This window comes from Xylocopa sonorina, chromosome 7, assembly GCF_050948175.1.
Source record: "Xylocopa sonorina isolate GNS202 chromosome 7, iyXylSono1_principal, whole genome shotgun sequence".
NCBI lineage: Eukaryota > Metazoa > Arthropoda > Insecta > Hymenoptera > Apidae > Xylocopa > Xylocopa sonorina.
In genome coordinates, this window is record NC_135199.1 from 2916333 (window position 1) to 2924656 (window position 8324).

The following is an 8324-nucleotide window of genomic DNA, read 5'->3' on the forward strand; positions in this document are numbered from 1 at the left end:
CTACTGCTGATGCTCCAGAACCTCCTTGTTCTACTGCTGATGCTCCAGAACCTCCTTGTTCTACTTCTGCTGCTCCAGAACCTCTTTGTTCTATTGCTGATGCTCCAGAACTTTCTTGTTCTACTTCTGATGCTCCTAAACTTTTTTGTTCTGCTGCTGGTGGTGGAGCAGCTTGATCAACTTCTGAACTTATAGATTCATTAACATTTAAATCGCTTGATCCGCTAACACTATTGTTGCTACTTTCAGTTTTGGCTAAAGCACTATTTGCATCGACTTGAATTTCGATATTATTTGGTAGACTGACATCATTGTGTGCACTAGGCGATTTTGAGTTTGTAACTTCACTCGGTTGAGCACCACCCGTTGCCGGAAGATTTTCAATTTTTGAACCAGACGTTGCTGCTTGTTCATTACCTGATATCGAAGACTGACTGCCTTCCGAATTCGTTTTTTCATTGTCACTAGTACTTTTTTCATTGTTATCTAAAGTACTGCTTCCTTGATTCGTAATGGCTGTATCGCTCGAAATACTGATGCTTCCTTCGGCAAGTACTGTTCCTTGTTTCGAATTTGAAACTTGTAACGTACCTTGTTCATCCTTTGAAATAATCGTTTTCTGTTGCACAGTATGCTTTACTTGTTCGTCACCTGTTGCTTCGCCTGTGTTCAACTGTGTCCATTCCCCACCAACATCGGAAGGTTTATCTCCATTTGCTGGAAGATTCCCTTCTTCCGTCGTAATTTGTTCATCATCTGTTTAAAAAATTGAAACGATTAACTTTATTATTGCCAATTTTACAGTAATATATTAACTATGAAGTTTATTGTCTTACCTCTGTTGGTATTTTCTGATCCTCCTGAATTTGTAGGCTGTGCATCTACCGAAGTGGACGCGATATTGTTAGTTGTTTTAGTCGATGGTACAACATTATCACGTGTAGGAGTTTCACTAGCAGAATTTACTACGCTGACATTACCGCTCACTTTATTAACTACTGTCTTTACCACATCATCTCTATTCGACGATTGATCAGATCCACTCTGTTTTTCTTTCAATATATTAATTTGCAACGGCTCTCCATTCGTTTGAAGCTTGTTTATCGCAATTGAGGTTCTTACCACTTTCGAGCCATTATTCTTTTCGATCCATATAGACTTACTTACGTTCTTTCTAAGAGATGATTGTGAATGAATTACCGATAAATCTGTCGTAATATTAAATTTATCGTTTGTAGACATATGATTCTCCACGCACTTCTTTATCTGATCCTCTCTTACGTCTTTCTCAGTTTCTTCTGGTATGTTACAAAACCTTATTAATTTCTTCTTGGTTAGATCGTCCATCTCAGATATTTGTTTCTTCAATTCAACTTGCTTCTTCCATTCGATGTATTTATCTCTGTTCAATCTGTATAATCTGTTGTAATAAATATCCGTTTCCGATAAGTCATTACGTCCGTCCACTTTACGATTTTTAAGCATGCGTACTACTTCCTTGGAATTTTCCCTACGCCTCAACGCAGCCTTCAAGTATTCCTTGAATTCCTCTTCGTCGGACGTGGACTCGCTGGTAGAATCCGACGAGGAGTTATCGCGTTCTTTCGATTCACGTTTCCTTTGTTTATCCTTGCGACTTTTCTGCCGCTTCTCATGTTTGTTCCTGCGTTTGTCGGAATTGCTTGAGTCAGAGCTGTCCGAGTCAGAAGAATTATGTTCCTCCGTCAAGTTCGACGACTCGGAAGAATCTTTCTTGCGGCGGTGTTTTTCTCGACGACGATTTCTCTCGACTATCCATTTGGGAGGACTCTTCTCACGTCGTTTGTTGGATTTTTTCTCCGCGGAGGACTCGTCCTCGCTCGCAGAATCCTTCTCTTCGGAAGTCTCCTTTCGAGAGTTTTTTCTGCGAGATGAGATCAGTTTACTGGACTCCGATTCGGAGCTACTGTCGGAAGAATCGGACTTCCTTTTCGACCGGAGCAAGTCCAAGGGAACCGTCGGGTTTTTCTCGTCGTAGAGGTATTTCGGGTTTCTCAGAAATCCTTGTAGATAGTCGGCGTTCGGCCCTCTTCTTCTGTTATTCCAGCCATACGGCCAAACGTATGACCTTTCCTCCCTTAATTCGTGCTCCCGTTCCCGCTTTTCAATTGCTGATAACCATTCTGATTTATCCAAAGGCGCACTGTGCGTATAAACGATCGAGACGATGAGCAAAACACTGACGATACCTGTCGATCAGAACTGAATATTAATTATACGAGTTTCAATTTTTTTACTTTTCATCGAGTAAATAAATCTTTTCTCTTGGAACTAGTAACTTTGTGTCATAGAGAATATGATTATTCATTTTCTAACGTTACCTTTCATTTCGCAAAATTTCTATTCGACATGCGTTCACACATTTCTTGACGACACGTAACTTTTTACTGCTGGGTTCAATTCACCGGGGTTCTTTTATATAGTTGCCACCAGATAAATGTGCTTTATCGTGTCTTCTAATGAGATTTATGACTATTATTACAATGATTCATCTTATTTCTCGTGTAATACTCCGACGTATTGTAAACAATAGTTGCGCGCTAAATAAAGTATCCGAAATCTTGCTACGTAAGTTCCACGTACACGATGGAACGGTAAATAGGATTTGTTACGATGGTGTAATTGGCATGCTTGATTATTTGAAGCACAGATACGCGTGGGGTAATAAACAGAGTGCATGCTTCGTATCATAGATCGTAAATTAACATTTTAACACTGTCTACGTATAATATCGAGTCTATTCCTTTACGCACGCCCACAATATGATTAAAAATTCAGACAGATTCTAAATAAATATGTAACAAGCAATAAAAGTACAGCGATAGGATAAGAAAATTGAATTACTCTTTTTTATACAAGGAGAATTAAATTAAGCGCCTAATCGTGCGAATGGATTTCAATAAGTCTACATGCGTGCACACTGGGTTACCATAATTTAGGCGCTGAATGGAAAGAATGGAACGAAAAGCAGAACGTTTACCACCTTTCCGTTATCATTCAACCAGAGTTTACTGCAGGTCGTTGACCAACGAAATTTCGCTACATCCACGTGTAAATTTCTAATTTAACACGCAATCGGAGCGGTTAAGGTTGGGAGGAGGGTGCGTCAGGGCCGCTGTGTACGCGAAGTCATTTCGTTCTCGAACAACATACCGATAAGATGCATAACACTTTGCGAGGTGTTTGTACTGTACGTAACCTTGTCTGTCAACTCCACAATTTTTCCATCGTTACTCTATTATCGTTTATATACGATTGATACATATTTGTTTAACAAGTTATCAAACGATGCAGCAGTAAATTATTAATAAATTTCAGTTTTCTTAATTGGTACCAAGTGGAACGAGATATTTGATGAGAATTTCGATGGTAAGTACACATGGTGAAGGTTCGAGCACAGTCGAGAGCCGTGAAAATCGAAAGTGGCCCGCGGTGAGTAGGCGTGAACGGGCGAAAGTGAACGTGATCCTGACCCAGGACACCCTAGTTTCCTGAGAGAGAGAGAGAGAGAGAGAGAGAGAGAGAGAGAGAGAGAGAGAGAGAGAGAGAGAGAGAGATCTGTCCGATAATCGCGTGGCCAGGTTAATAGAAATCTCGGTTGGGTCGGGTCAGGACAATCGCTGCGGCCGGCAAAAGTGAAAACGAAACGAAACGAAACGAAACGAAACTCTGAACCCGGCCGTGGGTACAGATGTAGGTGAGAGAAATTGAGGTCGGTAAAAGTAGACTAGTAGAACCGTGCCCTATATCCTTGCCCTGGCACTTTCGTTCTCCATTCGTATATACCTTCCTGTCATCGGAGAACGCACGCTCTCGCTTTCGTACGAGTGCGAAATCGACTGGTCACATTATGAATCGCACACTTGTTACCTGTACAATTATTTTTAGTCGAATAGCTTCAATTGGTGTAACGTTCTGGCATGCCGATAACTAAAACATAACTTTAATAGCTAAAAACTGCAGAATAATGGAGGTAATATTAGATAATTCCTATTGTTAATTTTTCAATGTACATATCACTGATAACGCGTATCAGTTGTTTGGTTTGTTTTCAGGTAAATGTCACTATTTGCGCGAATATTTTAAAGAGTTTCTACTAACATATAGATTTTTTAAAAATATTATTCTGAATTCTGATCAAATGAAAAATCTACATACTAAAATCGATATTCGTGTTACCTAGCGAAGGGAACGCACGACCGGATATTGCGTCTTTCGCAAATAATTTCCATCGTTTTACGTGCAAGGCAAGAAGAAAAAGCAACAAGTATTGGGGGCACGACACTTACTAATAAGTCATCATTAGCGGGGCGTTAAATTAATATGCTTCTGTCGGTCGTTCTCTTTGATTTTTTTTCGCAACATGTCAGATATCGATAATTGCGAAAGTGGAATTGCCAGACAGGGGAAATAAACGTTATTATGGTAAAAAAAGGTAAAGAAAAAGTAACACCGACTGGCAATAAGTCTTTCATAGACGGATCTTTCTTCGTGGCGGAAGCCAATGAACGTTCTCTCGGGTCATTGTGCTATTGCAGATATGATACCGAATTAAGTATGAAATAAAAGGTTCAATTCATTCAACGTTCTCGTCTATTCTGGTTAGTAAATCTTCCATTCTGGCAAATATGCCTACATTTTGTCTTCGCATACAAGGTGAGTCAAAATTATGTGAATATTATTTGTTCAACAGTACAATTTAGTGCCAGGACACACATTTCTAGGGAACTCTCACTCTTGTACTGTACACGAGCATCTTTATCCCATGTATTCTATATCCCATTCTATATAACCAGAAGTCACAGAGTGCGAGATTGGGGAAGAGGCCATAACAACGGTCCGTCGCGACCAATCCAACGCTTTAGGAACGTTTGATCAAGATAAGCGCGAACGGCACGAGTAAAATGGGGCGGTGCACCATCACGTTGAAAATACCCTTCTCGTCTAATCTGTGGGGGCATGTTTTTTTGGTAAACTCTTGCAGCATTTGCAAGTAGTCATATGCATTTAGAATACTTTAAATTAGATTGTTCGCATAAGTTTGACTCACCCTGTATTTCAAGTTCTACTTACGTGGAAGAAAAGTGTAATAAAACTTGAGCAAAGTTGGGGAAGTATAAAATGTATTCTTCAGTTTGGTTTTATACGGGGGCATTCGAATGATTAGACGCTACGTACTTATTCTATAAAGCTATACAAGGTGGTTCTCGTGTCGTGTGTCACAAACAGCTTTTACGCAGTTGCTGAAGACATTAAGCCACTTGAATCAATTTCCGGGATTCTACTCTTTTATTACCGTAAGATGGGCTGATATTATCCTAAAAATTTCCTTCTTCACGGTTCCTTTAATCATCGCGTTTCTAGACTCTTCTTTCGCGTGGATTGGCTTAACGAGACTATTAAACGGAGGACCTCAAACCTTTCTCACGAGGGGTTAATTCGTGCCAATGCGAATGTTATAAAGTCACAAAGTTCATCCCTATTACCAGCTGTATTACCAGTTATTCGAGTATACGGTATACCAGTTATATCGAACGTGCCCTCGACTCCATCCATTATCAATTTGTGCGGGACATTTCAAAACGACGGTGCAATTCTGCAGACTTTGGAAACTTCCTTCTATCGATTTCCTGTTTTGAAAGAAATTCCCTGTATTTCGACTCGGTAGGAAAAGATTCCAAGAATAGAGCATTAAATTGGGGTTACTAGTCGTGCTTTCTTGATAGCAACTAGCCTAAATATACTTTCTTGAAGAGATTAATTTATCGTAACGCGTATAAGCGTACGCTGCTCGCTAACTGAAGAGTTGAAGTGGTACAAACTTAACGTATAACTCCATTTTTTTTTTTTAAACTGAATCAAATTTCGAATAAAAATAATTGCATTCCACGAGTGATAAATGTTTGATACGTTTGTTTGTGTGAGATCGATATTCTTCGTCTGTAGGATGTGCACGATTCGATGTGTACTATGTATCTATAAAGGGTGATAAGAATGGATAATGATTATCAGTATTATAATGTACAGGGATAATAAGAAGTAAAAGAATATTTGCGTCATTGTACGTACGTATGCCTCGCGGTATTACACAATAAACGTTTGTGCGTCGAATATAAAGTTCAATGTACAGTTTCTTCTCGGAAAGCAACGGACGCATCGCGTTTCTTTTATTTTCCGTCAAATGTTCGGAAAAGGAGAGCGAGAGTGGCAGCTCGCTCTAAACAATTTGATTGAAGATTACGACGACATTTGAACGGTGGCAATTCGAGCATCATTGCATTTAACTCGCATCCTACTTAGGCGAATTTTTCAACTTCACGGGTCATTAAACTTGCGTTACGATTAATCCGGCATTACCGGTTTCTGTTCTCGTAACGGGGTAATTATATCTGACGAGAGAAATTTAACGCACAATAGCGTTATTCTTGTAATAAATGGAAATTTTCGTTTTTTTTCTCCTCTTTTCTTCTTCTGTTGTGCTCGAAATGAAAGGAGCGATAACGATTCGCGTCGTTCGTGTGTTCTGTGATTACGACAACGTCGAAACGTTATCTGTGAGGTAGGAACAATTAGAATATTTAAAAGCCACGCGGAATGACGAAGGATCGCGTTTGTGATAGATACTGTAACGTTGCGAATATAGAAGATAGCTAGACCGGCAAGTGCATCGTCATTATCGTTCCCGTCTGTCATTCGATTGATGAAGTGTACGTACAATGGAATCGCTGGCCGATGTGCTTCGTTCGATGAACGCGTCATCATCAACAAACTTGCCACTGTGAAGTTACACGTGGAAGTTGTTATGCACGCTGCGCGTTTCGTTCTTGGTAAGCGTGTGCACATATGGTTTTAGGCGTGTCAACTCGATCGGAGTTAATGGATCCACATCTGCATCGTAATTATGTTTACGCACCGAACGAACGTTCAAACGTTTAGACGTTTGACTTAGCTAACGAAAGCAATTTTATTTTATCCGATGTACCATGTACAAAGTTCCCCATTCGATTGCCATACAGCAAATCAGTTGACTACTGTTCATTATAAAGCGACCGGTGTATTTTTTTAGATTAAGTGGATGGTTATTTATTCGAAAACATGTGTCGTGAGAGATAACTATTTATTACGATATGTTGCGAAAGTGTTCGATGTGTTTTATAAACATATACGTGTACTGCAGTACTTACTCTTACACATTCTTTTTATGTTCTCGATTTTTATGTATTGTATTACGAATGAGAGTAAAAAGCGTAACGCGAGGAAAATTAAATTTCTAGTATTATATACTATTATTATTAATAAAATTTATTCGGACGGCATGTACATCTAATCTTCTAATTAGTCATTAACTGTTGCAGAACGTTTAACATTCATCACTTTTCTAGCACGATGACTCCACGCGCATTCTACGTGCTGACAGCAAGCCGGCTTTCAATTTCATGGGCTTGTTAGCTGCAAATTGCACCGGTACCCTGTCGCAAAAATAGATTTTTAGCAATCGTTCGCCCAGGAGGGATTGATTATTTCGAAATTGATCCGCGAATTAACTTGCAGCTTCGCTTTTTATCAATTCACTTCCTCCAGCTAGATAATTTTAACGAGAGGACTCTAAGGCTGTTTTAATTTTGTACTTATTTTCCATAATAATAGTTAATTATTCGTCTCTGTTCTTCATTTGACGCTTTATACTTCTAAACTGGCACAAAGATAACCATTATACACATATTATACAATTTCCCGAACAAACAATTATCTACTAAGGTATAAAAATAATCTTAATGCGTTTTCTTTGTATGTCTGTGATTAGATTGTTGCTACGTTCTAGGAAATTTAAATATTCTACAAAGTATCGAATACAAATAATATCCATATTTAAATTACTATTTGGCGGCTGAAACGAATTTCTGTTTCGGTTTCGCTTGTTTAATTCCGTTTGTAAAACTTTCATTCAAGTTACCACAGTATTGTATACAACTTTGCAATATCCCTTCCAGAAATCACGCGGCGGCCATTGATGGATGAAAAACGTGGTCTGATATCAGGTACCTGTACGTTCCGTCCCGTGCCCTTGTGTTCACCAGGAAAGCCTGGGAAACACCAGGGGAACGTCAAACGAAGAGGCGGCGGCGTACGGTTAGGTTTTGAAGCGGAGTCGCGCGACCAATCGTGTCAGTTTCGCACGAGCAACACTCGCGAGCAAACGCTTCCCTCGCATTCTAGTTGATCGCCGCATCTCGTGCACGACGCATGGCTGACACAGTGTCACACGAATAATAGACGACAGAAGT

The 8324-nt window shown here is 39.6% G+C and overlaps 1 protein-coding gene across 1 annotated transcript in view; it reads right to left on the minus strand.

Annotated features, from left to right (window-relative positions):
- LOC143425503 (beta-galactosidase) overlaps window positions 1-8324 on the minus strand; it is a 188880-nt gene that overhangs the window by 11151 nt on the left and 169405 nt on the right. The window lies entirely within an intron of this gene.